Consider the following 15,299-nt stretch of genomic DNA (forward strand, 5'->3'; position numbering starts at 1 on the left):
CTGTATAAAAATGGAAATAACTACAAGGCTATCTGTATAAAAATGGAAATATCTACACCGCTATCTGTATGAACATAGAAATATCTGCACCACTATCTGTATAAACATGGAAATATGTACACAGCTACCTGTATAAACATGGAAGTATCAGCACCGCTATCGGTATGAACATGGCAATATCTACTCGGCTATCTGTATGAACATGGAAATATCTACACCGCTATCTGTATGAACATGGAAATAACTTCACCGCCATCTGTATGAACACGGATATATCTACACAGCCATCTGGATGAACATGGAAATATCTTCACCGCTATCTGTACGAACATGGAAATATCTACACCGCTATCTGTATGAACATGGAAATATCTACACCGCTATCTGTATGAACATGGAAATATCTACACCGCTATCTGTATGAACATGGAAATATCTTCTCCGCCATCTGTATGAACATGGATATATCTACACAGCCATCTGGATGAACATGGAAATATCTACACCTCTATCTGTATGAACATGGAAATATTTACACCGCTATCTGTATGAACATGGAAATATCTTCTCTGCCATCTGTATGTATGAACATGGATATATCTACACAGCCATCTGGATGAACATAGAAATATCTACACCGCTATCAGTATGAACATGGAAATATCTACACCGCCATCTGTATGAACATGGATATATCTACACAGCCATCTGTATAAACATGGAAATATCTACACCGCTATATGTATGAACATGGAAATATCTACACAGCTATCTGTTTGAACATGGAAATATCTACAGCACTATCTGCATGAAAATGGAAATATCTACACAGCTATCTGCATATATATGGAAATATCTACACAGCTATCTCTTTATACTTGGAAATAACTACACCGCTATCTCTATAAACATGGAAATATCTACACCGCCATCTGTATGAACATGGAAATATATGCACCGCCATCTGTATGAACATATAAATATCTACACCGCCATCTGTATTAAAATGGAGATATCTACACCGCTATCTGTATAAACATGGAAATATCTACACCGCTATCTGTATAAACATGGAAATATCTACACCGCTATCTGTGTAAACATGGAAATATCTTCACCGCTACCTGTAAAAACATGGAATTATCAGCACCGCTATCTGTATGAACATGGAAATATATACACCGCTATCTGTATGAACATGGAAATATCTACACCGCTATCTGTATGAACATGGAAATATCTACACCGCTATCTGTTTGAACAGGGAAATATATACACCGCTGTCTGCATGAAAATGGAAATTGCTACACAGCTATCTGCATATCCATGGAAATATCTACAAAGGTATCTCTTTACACATGGAAATAACTACACCACTATCTGTATGAAATGGAAATATCTACACCGCCATCTGTATGAACATTGAAATATCTACACCGCTATCTGTATGAACATGGAAATATCTACACCGCTATCTGTATGAACATGGAAATATCTACAAAGCCATCTGGACGAACATGGAAATATCTACACCGCTATCTGTATGAACATGGAAATATCTACACCGCTATCTGTATGAACATGGAAATATCTACACCGCTATCTGTAAGAACATGGAAATATCTACACCGCTATCTGTATGAACATGGAAATATCTACACAGCCATCTGGATGAACATGGAAATATCTACACCGCTATCTGTATGAACATGGAAATATCTACACCGCTATCTGTATGAACATGGAAATATCTACACCGCTATCTGTATGAACATGGAAATATTTTCACCGCCATCTATTTGAACATGGATATATCTACACAGCTATCTGGATGAACATGGAAATATCTACACCGCTATCTGTGTAAACATGCCTACATTTTCACCGCTATCTGTATAAACATGGAAATATCTACACCGCTATCTTTATGAACATGGAAATATCTACACCGCTGACTGTTTGAACATGGAAGTATATACACCGCTATCTGCTTGAAAATGGAAATATATACACCGCTAACTGTATGAACATGAAAATACATACACCGCTATCTGTTTGAACATGGAAATATCTACACCGCTTTCTGTATGAACATGGAAATATCTACACCGCTATCTGTATGAACATGGAAATATCTTCACCGCCATCTGTTTGAACATGGATATATCTACACAGCATTCTGGTGAACATGGAAATATCTACACCGCTATCTGTGTAAACATGCATACATTTTCACCGCTATCTGTATAAACATGGAAATATCTACACTGCTATCTTTATGAACATGGAAATATCTAAACAGCTAACTGTTTGAACAGGGAAATATATACACTGCTATCTGCATAAAAATGGAAATATCTGCACCGCTATCTGTATGAACATGGAAATACATACACCGCTATCTGTATGAACATGGAAATATCTACACCGCTATCTGTATGAACATGGAAATATCTACACCGCTATCTGTATGAACATGGAAATATCTGCACCGCCATCTGTATGAACATATAAATATCTTCACCGCCATCTGGATGAACATGGATATTTCTACGCAGCCATCTGGATGAACATGGAAATATCTACACCGCTATCTGTATGAACATGGAAATATCTACACCGCTATCTGAATGAACATGGAAATATCTACACAGCCATCTGGATGAACATGGAAATATCTACACCGCTATCTGTATGAACATGGAAATACATACACCGCTATCTGTACGAACATGGAAATATCTACACCGCTATCTGTATGAACATGGAAATATCTACACCGCTATCTGTATGAACATGGAAATATCTTCACCGCCATCTGTATGAACATGGATATATCTAAACAGCCATCTGGATGAACATGGAAATATCTACACCGCTATCTGTGTAAACATGCATACATTTTCACCGCTATCTGTATAAACATGGAAATATCTACACCGCTATCTTTATGAACATGGAAATATCTACACCGCTAACTGTTTGAACATGGAAATATATACACCGCTATGTGCTTGAAAGTGGAAATATCTACACCGCTATCTGTATGAACATGGAAATACATACACCGCTATCTGTTTGAACATGGAAATATCTACACCGCTATCTGTGTAAACATGTATACATCTTCACCGCTATCTGCATGAAAATGGAATTATCTACACAGCTATCTGCATATACATGGAAATATCTACAAAGCTATCTCTTTACACATGGAAATAACTTCACTGCTATCTCTATAAACATGGAAATATCTACACCGCCATCTGTATGAACATGGAAATATCTGCACCGACATCTGTATGAACATATCAATATCTACACCGCCATCTGTATTAAGATGGAGATATCTACACCGCTATATGTATAAACTTGGAAATATCTACACTGCTATCTGTATAAACATGGAAATATCTATGCCGCTTTCTGTATAAACAAGGAAATATCTACACTGCTACCTGTATAAACATGGAAATATCAGCCCCGCTATCTGTATGAACATGGAAATATCTACACTGCCATCTCTATGAACATGGAAATATCTTCACCGCCATCTGTAGGAACAAGGATATATCCACACAGCCATCTGTATGAACATGGAAATATCTACACCGCCATCTGTATGAACATGGAAATATCTACACCGCCATCTGTATGAACATGGAAATATCTTCACCGCCATCTGTATGAACATGGATATGTCTACATAGCCATCTGTATGAACATTTAAATATCTACACCGCCATCTCTATTAAGATGGAGATATCTTCACAACTATCTGCATAAACATGGAAATATCTACACCGCTATCCGTATAAACATGGAAATATCTACACCGCTATGTGTATAAACATGGAAATATCTACACCGCTATCTGTATAAACATGGAAATATCTACACCGCTAACTGTATGAGCATGGAAATATCTACACCGCCATCTGTAGGAACATGGATATATCTACAAAGCCATCTGGGTGAACATGGAAATATCTTCACCGCTATCTGTATGAACATGGAAATATCTACACCGCTCTCTGTATGAACATGGAAATATCTTCACCGCCATCTGTATGAACATGGAAATATCTAAACCGCTATCTGTGTAAACATGCATACATCTTCACCGCTATCTGTATAAACATGGAAATATGTACACCGCTACCTGTATAAACATGGAAGTATCAGCACCGCTATCGGTATAAACATGGCAATATCTACACGGCTATCTGTATGAACATGGATATATCTACACAGCCATCTGTATGAACATGGATATATCTACCCCGCTATTTGTATGAACATGGAAATATCTTCACCGCTACCTGTATGAACATGGAAATATCTTCAACGCCATCTTTCTTAACATGGATATGTCTACACAGCCATCTGGATGAACATGGAAATATCTACACCGCTATCTGTATGAACATGGAAATATCTACACCGCTAACTGTGTAAACATGCATACATCTTCACCGCTATCTGTATAAACATGGAAATATCTACACCGCTATTTGTATAAACATGGAAATATCTACACCGCTACCTGTATAAACATGGAAATATCAGCACCGCTATCTGTATTAACATGGAAAAACCTACACTGCTATCTGTATGAACATGGAAATATCTACACCGATATCTGTATGAACATGGAAATATCTTCACCGCCATCTGTATGAACATGGAAATATCTACCCAGCCATCTGGATGAACATGGAAATATCTACACCGCAATGTGTTTAAACATGCATACATCTTCACCGCTATCTGTATAAACATGGAAATATCTACACCGCTATCTGTATGAACATGGAAATATCTACACCGCTAACTGTTTGAACAGGGAAATATATACACCGCTATGTGCATGAAAATGGAAATATCTACACCGCTATCTGTATGAACATGGAAATACATATACCGCTATCTGTATGAACATGGAAATATCTACACCGCTATCTGTATGAACATGGAAATATCTACTCCGCTATCTGTATGAACATGGAAATATCTTCACCGCCATCTGTATGAACATGGATATCTCTACACAGCCATCTGGATGAACATGGAAATATCTGCAACGCTATCTGTATGAACATGGAAATATCTACACCGCTATCTGTATGAACATGGATATATCTACACAGCCATCTGGATGAACATGGAAATATCTACACCGCTATCTGTGTAAACATGCATACGTCTTCACCGCTGTGTGTATAAACATGGAAATATCTACACCGCTATCTTTATGAACATGGAAATATCTACACAGCTATCTGTGTAAATATGCATACATCTTCACCGCAATCTGTATAAACATGGAAATATCTACACCGCTATCTGTGTGAACATGGAAATATCTACACCGCTATCTGTTTGAACATGGAAATATCTACACCGCTATCTGCATGAAAATGGAAATATCTACACAGCTATCTGCATATACCTGGAAATATCTACACAGCTATCTCTTTACACATGGAAATAACTACACCGCTATCTGTATGAACATGGAAATATCTACACCACCATCTGTATGAACATGGAAATATCCGCACTGCCATCTGTATGAACATATAAATATCCACACGGCCATCTGTATTAAGATGGAGATATCTACACCGCTATCTGTATAAACATGGAAATATCTACACCGCTATCTGTATAAACATGGAAATATCTACACCGCTATCTGTATAAAAATGGAAATATCTACACCGCTACCTGTATAAACATGGAAATATCAGCACCACTATCTGTATGAACATGGAAATAAATACACCGCTATCTGTATGAACATGGAAATATCTACACCGATACCTGTATGAACATGGAAATATCTTCACCAACATCTGTATGAACATAGATATATCTACACAGCCATCTGGATGAACATGGAAATATCAACACCGCTGTCTGTATGAACATGGAAATATCTACACCGCTATCTGTATGAACATGGAAATATCTACACCGCTAACTGTATGAACATGGAAATATCTTCACCGCCATCTGTATGAACATGGATATATCTACACAGCCATCTGGATGAACATGGAAATATCTACACCGATACCTGTATGAACATGGAAATATCTTCACCAACATCTGTATGAACATAGATATATCTACACAGCCATCTGGATGAACATGGAAATATCAACACCGCTGTCTGTATGAACATGGAAATATCTACACCGCTATCTGTATGAACATGGAAATATCTACACCGCTAACTGTATGAACATGGAAATATCTTCACCGCCATCTGTATGAACATGGATATATCTACACAGCCATCTGGATGAACATGGAAATATCTACACCGCTATCTGTATGAACATGGAACTATCTACACCGCTATCTGTGTAAACATGCAAACATCTTCACCGCTATCTGTATAAACATGGAAATATCTACACCGCTGTCTCTATGAACATGGAAATATCTACAACGCTATCTGTTTGATCATGGAAATATCTAAACCGCTATCTGCATGAAAATGGAAATATCTACACAGCTATCTGCATATACATGGAAATATCTACACAGCTATCTCTTTACACATGGAAATAACTACACCTCTATCTGAATGAACATGGAAATATCTTCACCGCCATCTGTATGAACATGGACATATCTACACAGCCATCTGGATGAACATGGAAATATCTACACCGCTATCAGTATGAACATGGAAATATCTACACCGCTATGTGTGTAAACATGCATACATCTTCAACGCTATCTGTATAAACATGGAAATATCTACACCGCTATCTGTGTGAACATGCATACATCTTCACCGCTATCTGTATAAACATGGAAATATCTACACAGCTATCTTTATGAACATGGAAATATGTACACCGCTAACTGTTTGAACAGGGAAATATATTCACGGCTATCTGCATGAAAATGGAAATATCTACACAGCTATCTGCATATACATGGAAATATCTACACAGCTATCACTTTACACATGGAAATAACTACAACGCTATCTGTATGAATTTGGAAATATCTACACTGCCATCTGTATGAACATGGAAATATCTGCACCGCCATCTGTATGAACATATAAATATCTACACCGCCATCTGTATTAAGATGGAGATATCTACACCGCTATCTGTATAAACATGGAAATATCTACACCGATATGTGTATAAACATGGAAATATCTACACCGCTATCTGTATATACATGGAAATATCTACACCGCTACCTGCATAAACATGGAAATTTCAGCACCGCTATCGGAATGAATATGGAAATATCTACAACGCCATCTCTATGAACATGGAAATATCTTCACCGCCATCTGTATGAACATGGATATATCTACACAGCCATCTGTATGAACATGGAAATATCTACACCGCTATCTGTATGAACTTGGAAATGTCTACACCGCTATCTGTATCAACATGGAAATATCTTCACCGCCATCTGAATGAACATGGATATGTCTACACAGCCATCTGGATGAACATGGAAATATCTACACCACTATCGGTATGAACATGGAAATATCAACACAGCTATATGTGTAAACATGCATACATCTTCACCGCTATCTGTATAAACATGGAAATATCTGCACCGCTATCTGTATGAACATGGAAATATCTACATCGCTATCTGTTTGAACATGGAAATATCTACACCACTATCTGCATGAAAATGGAAATATCTACACAGCTATCTGCATATACATTGGAATATCTACACAGCTATCTCTTTACACATGGAAATAACTTCACCGCTATCTCTATAAACATGGAAATATCTACACCGCCATCTGTATGAACATGGAAATATCTGCGCCGCCATCTGTATGAACATGTAAATTTCTACACCGCCATCTGTATTAAGAAGGAGATATCTACACCGCTATCTGTATAAACATGGAAATATCTACACTGCTATCTGTATGAACATGGAAATATCTACACCGCTATCTGTATAAACATGGAAATATGTACACAGCTACCTGTATAAACATGGAAATATCAGCACCGATATCTGTATGAACAAGTAAATATCTACACCGCTATCTCTATGAACATGGAAATATCTACACCGCTATCTGTTTGAACATGGAAATAGCTACACCGCTATCTGTATGAACATGGAAATATCTACACCGCTATCTGTATGAACATGGAAATATCTTCACCGCCATCTGTATGAACAAGGATATATCTACACAGCCATCTGGATGAACATGGAAATATCTACACCGCTATCTGTACGAACATTGAAATATCTACTCCGCTATCTGTTTGAACATGGAAATATCTACACCGCTATCTGTATGAACATGGAAATATCTTCTCCGCCATCTGTATGAACATGGATATATCTACACAGCCGTCTGGATGAACATGGAAATATCTACACCGCTATCTGTATGAACATGGAAATATTTACACCGCTATCTGTATGAACATGGAAATATCTTCTCCGCCATCTGTATGTATGAACATGGATATATCTACACAGCCATCTGGATGAACATGGAAATATCTATACCGCTATCAGTATGAACATGGAAATATCTACACCGCCATCTGTATGAACATGGATATATCTACACAGCCATCTGTATAAACATGGAAATGTCTACACCGCTATCTGTATGAACATGGAAATATCTACACAGCTATCTGTTTGAACATGGAAATATCTACACCGCTATCTGCATGAAAATGGAAATATCTACACAGCTATCTGCATATACATTGGAATATCTACACAGCTATCTCTTTACACATGGAAATAACTACACCGCTATCTCTATAAACATGGAAATATCTACACCGCCATCTGTATGAACATGGAAATATCTGCGCCGCCATCTGTATGAACATATAAATATCTACACCGCAATCTGTATTAAGAAGGAGATATCTACAACGCTATCTGTATAAAAATGGAAATAACTACAAGGCTATCTGTATAAAAATGGAAATATCTACACCGCTATCTGTATGAACATAGAAATATCTACACCACTCTCTGTATAAACATGGAAATATGTACACAGCTACCTGTATAAACATGGAAGTATCAGCACCGCTATCGGTATGAACATGGCAATATCTACTCGGCTATCTGTATGAACATGGAAATATCTACACCGCTATCTGTATGAACATGGAAATAACTTCACCGCCATCTGTATGAACACGGATATATCTACACAGCCATCTGGATGAACATGGAAATATCTTCACCGCTATCTGTACGAACATGGAAATATCTACACCGCTATCTGTATGAACATGGAAATATCTACACCGCTATCTGTATGAACATGGAAATATCTACACCGCTATCTGTATGAACATGGAAATATCTTCTCCGCCATCTGTATGAACATGGATATATCTACACAGCCATCTGGATGAACATGGAAATATCTACACCTCTATCTGTATGAACATGGAAATATTTACACCGCTATCTGTATGAACATGGAAATATCTTCTCTGCCATCTGTATGTATGAACATGGATATATCTACACAGCCATCTGGATGAACATAGAAATATCTACACCGCTATCAGTATGAACATGGAAATATCTACACCGCCATCTGTATGAACATGGATATATCTACACAGCCATCTGTATAAACATGGAAATATCTACACCGCTATATGTATGAACATGGAAATATCTACACAGCTATCTGTTTGAACATGGAAATATCTACAGCGCTATCTGCATGAAAATGGAAATATCTACACAGCTATCTGCATATATATGGAAATATCTACACAGCTATCTCTTTATACTTGGAAATAACTACACCGCTATCTCTATAAACATGGAAATATCTACACCGCCATCTGTATGAACATGGAAATATATGCACCGCCATCTGTATGAACATATAAATATCTACACCGCCATCTGTATTAAAATGGAGATATCTACACCGCTATCTGTATAAACATGGAAATATCTACACAGCTATCTGTATAAACATGGAAATATCTACACCGCTATCTGTGTAAACATGGAAATATCTTCACCGCTACCTGTAAAAACATGGAAATATCAGCACCGCTATCTGTATGAACATGGAAATATATACACCGCTATCTGTATGAACATGGAAATATCTACACCGCTATCTGTATGAACATGGAAATATCTACACCGCTATCTGTTTGAACAGGGAAATATATACACCGCTGTCTGCATGAAAATGGAAATTGCTACACAGCTATCTGCATATCCATGGAAATATCTACAAAGGTATCTCTTTACACATGGAAATAACTACACCACTATCTGTATGAAATGGAAATATCTACACCGCCATCTGTATGAACATTGAAATATCTACACCGCTATCTGTATGAACATGGAAATATCTACACCGTTATCTGTATGAACATGGAAATATCTACACAGCCATCTGGACGAACATGGAAATATCTACACCGCTATCTGTATGAACATGGAAATATCTGCACCGCTATCTGTATGAACATGGAAATATCTACATCGCTATCTGTTTGAACATGGAAATATCTACACCACTATCTGCATGAAAATGGAAATATCTACACAGCTATCTGCATATACATTGGAATATCTACACAGCTATCTCTTTACACATGGAAATAACTTCACCGCTATCTCTATAAACATGGAAATATCTACACCGCCATCTGTATGAACATGGAAATATCTGCGCCGCCATCTGTATGAACATGTAAATTTCTACACCGCCATCTGTATTAAGAAGGAGATATCTACACCGCTATCTGTATAAACATGGAAATATCTACACTGCTATCTGTATGAACATGGAAATATCTACACCGCTATCTGTATAAACATGGAAATATGTACACAGCTACCTGTATAAACATGGAAATATCAGCACCGATATCTGTATGAACAAGTAAATATCTACACCGCTATCTCTATGAACATGGAAATATCTACACCGCTATCTGTTTGAACATGGAAATAGCTACACCGCTATCTGTATGAACATGGAAATATCTACACCGCTATCTGTATGAACATGGAAATATCTTCACCGCCATCTGTATGAACAAGGATATATCTACACAGCCATCTGGATGAACATGGAAATATCTACACCGCTATCTGTACGAACATTGAAATATCTACTCCGCTATCTGTTTGAACATGGAAATATCTACACCGCTATCTGTATGAACATGGAAATATCTTCTCCGCCATCTGTATGAACATGGATATATCTACACAGCCGTCTGGATGAACATGGAAATAACTACACCGCTATCTGTATGAACATGGAAATATTTACACCGCTATCTGTATGAACATGGAAATATCTTCTCTGCCATCTGTATGTATGAACATGGATATATCTACACAGCCATCTGGATGAACATGGAAATATCTATACCGCTATCAGTATGAACATGGAAATATCTACACCGCCATCTGTATGAACATGGATATATCTACACAGCCATCTGTATAAACATGGAAATGTCTACACCGCTATCTGTATGAACATGGAAATATCTACACAGCTATCTGTTTGAACATGGAAATATCTACACCGCTATCTGCATGAAAATGGAAATATCTACACAGCTATCTGCACATACATTGGAATATCTACACAGCTATCTCTTTACACATGGAAATAACTACACCGCTATCTCTATAAACATGGAAATATCTACACCGCCATCTGTATGAACATGGAAATATCTGCGCCGCCATCTGTATGAACATATAAATATCTACACCGCAATCTGTATTAAGAAGGAGATATCTACAACGCTATCTGTATAAAAATGGAAATAACTACAAGGCTATCTGTATAAAAATGGAAATATCTACACCGCTATCTGTATGAACATAGAAATATCTACACCACTCTCTGTATAAACATGGAAATATGTACACAGCTACCTGTATAAACATGGAAGTATCAGCACCGCTATCGGTATGAACATGGCAATATCTACTCGGCTATCTGTATGAACATGGAAATATCTACACCGCTATCTGTATGAACATGGAAATAACTTCACCGCCATCTGTATGAACACGGATATATCTACACAGCCATCTGGATGAACATGGAAATATCTTCACCGCTATCTGTACGAACATGGAAATATCTACACCGCTATCTGTATGAACATGGAAATATCTACACCGCTATCTGTATGAACATGGAAATATCTACACCGCTATCTGTATGAACATGGAAATATCTTCTCCGCCATCTGTATGAACATGGATATATCTACACAGCCATCTGGATGAACATGGAAATATCTACACCTCTATCTGTATGAACATGGAAATATTTACACCGCTATCTGTATGAACATGGAAATATCTTCTCTGCCATCTGTATGTATGAACATGGATATATCTACACAGCCATCTGGATGAACATAGAAATATCTACACCGCTATCAGTATGAACATGGAAATATCTACACCGCCATCTGTATGAACATGGATATATCTACACAGCCATCTGTATAAACATGGAAATATCTACACCGCTATATGTATGAACATGGAAATATCTACACAGCTATCTGTTTGAACATGGAAATATCTACAGCGCTATCTGCATGAAAATGGAAATATCTACACAGCTATCTGCATATATATGGAAATATCTACACAGCTATCTCTTTATACTTGGAAATAACTACACCGCTATCTCTATAAACATGGAAATATCTACACCGCCATCTGTATGAACATGGAAATATATGCACCGCCATCTGTATGAACATATAAATATCTACACCGCCATCTGTATTAAAATGGAGATATCTACACCGCTATCTGTATAAACATGGAAATATCTACACAGCTATCTGTATAAACATGGAAATATCTACACCGCTATCTGTGTAAACATGGAAATATCTTCACCGCTACCTGTAAAAACATGGAAATATCAGCACCGCTATCTGTATGAACATGGAAATATATACACCGCTATCTGTATGAACATGGAAATATCTACACCGCTATCTGTATGAACATGGAAATATCTACACCGCTATCTGTTTGAACAGGGAAATATATACACCGCTGTCTGCATGAAAATGGAAATTGCTACACAGCTATCTGCATATCCATGGAAATATCTACAAAGGTATCTCTTTACACATGGAAATAACTACACCACTATCTGTATGAAATGGAAATATCTACACCGCCATCTGTATGAACATTGAAATATCTACACCGCTATCTGTATGAACATGGAAATATCTACACCGTTATCTGTATGAACATGGAAATATCTACACAGCCATCTGGACGAACATGGAAATATCTACACCGCTATCTGTATGAACATGGAAATATCTACACCGCTATCTGTATGAACATGGAAATATCTACACCGCTATCTGTAAGAACATGGAAATATCTACACCGCTATCTGTATGAACATGGAAATATCTACACAGCCATCTGGATGAACATGGAAATATCTACACCGCTATCTGTATGAACATGGAAATATCTACACCGCTATCTGTATGAACATGGAAATATCTACACCGCTATCTGTATGAACATGGAAATATTTTCACCGCCATCTATATGAACATGGATATATCTACACAGCTATCTGGATGAACATGGAAATATCTACACCGCTATCTGTGTAAACATGCCTACATTTTCACTGCTATCTGTATAAACATGGAAATATCTACACCGCTATCTTTATGAACATGGAAATATCTACACCGCTGACTGTTTGAACATGGAAGTATATACACCGCTATCTTCTTGAAAATGGAAATATATACACCGCTAACTGTATGAACATGGAAATACATACACCGCTATCTGTTTGAACATGGAAATATCTACACCGCTTTCTGTATGAACATGGAAATATCTACACCGCTATCTGTATGAACATGGAAATATCTTCACCGCCATCTGTTTGAACATGGATATATCTACACAGCATTCTGGTGAACATGGAAATATCTACACCGCTATCTGTGTAAACATGCATACATTTTCACCGCTATCTGTATAAACATGGAAATATCTACACTGCTATCTTTATGAACATGGAAATATCTAAACAGCTAACTGTTTGAACAGGGAAATATATACACTGCTATCTGCATAAAAATGGAAATATCTGCACCGCTATCTGTATGAACATGGAAATACATACACCGCTATCTGTATGAACATGGAAATATCTACACCGCTATCTGTATGAACATGGAAATATCTACACCGCTATCTGTATGAACATGGAAATATCTGCACCGCCATCTGTATGAACATATAAATATCTTCACCGCCATCTGGATGAACATGGATATTTCTACGCAGCCATCTGGATGAACATGGAAATATCTACACCGCTATCTGTATGAACATGGAAATATCTCCACCGCTATCTGAATGAACATGGAAATATCTACACAGCCATCTGGATGAACATGGAAATATCTACACCGCTATCTGTATGAACATGGAAATACATACACCGCTATCTGTACGAACATGGAAATATCTACACCGCTATCTGTATGAACATGGAAATATCTACACCGCTATCTGTATGAACATGGAAATATCTTCACCGCCATCTGTATGAACATGGATATATCTAAACAGCCATCTGGATGAACATGGAAATATCTACACCGCTATCTGTGTAAACATGCATACATTTTCACCGCTATCTGTATAAACATGGAAATATCTGCACCGCTATCTTTATGAACATGGAAATATCTACACCGCTAACTGTTTGAACATGGAAATATATACACCGCTATGTGCTTGAAAGTGGAAATATCTACACCGCTATCTGTATGAACATGGAAATACATACACCGCTATCTGTTTGAACATGGAAATATCTACACCGCTTTCTGTATGAACATGGAAATATCTACACCGCTATCTGTATGAACATGGAAATATCTTCACCGCCATCTGTATGAACATGGATATATCTACACAGCCATCTGGATGAACATGGAAATATCTGCACCGCTATCTGTATGAACATGGAAATATCTACACCGCTATCTGTATGAACATGGATATATCTACACAGCCATCTGGATGAACATGGAAATATCTACAACGCTATCTGTGTAAACATGCATACATCTTCACCGCTATCTGTATAAACATGGAAATATCTACACCGCTATCTTTCTGAACATGGAAATATCAACACCGCTAACTGTTTGAACAGGGAAATATATACACCGCTATCTGCATCAAAATGGAAATAT

Source organism: Gorilla gorilla, chromosome 20 (assembly GCF_029281585.2).
Source record: "Gorilla gorilla gorilla isolate KB3781 chromosome 20, NHGRI_mGorGor1-v2.1_pri, whole genome shotgun sequence".
Taxonomy (NCBI): Eukaryota; Metazoa; Chordata; class Mammalia; order Primates; family Hominidae; genus Gorilla; species Gorilla gorilla.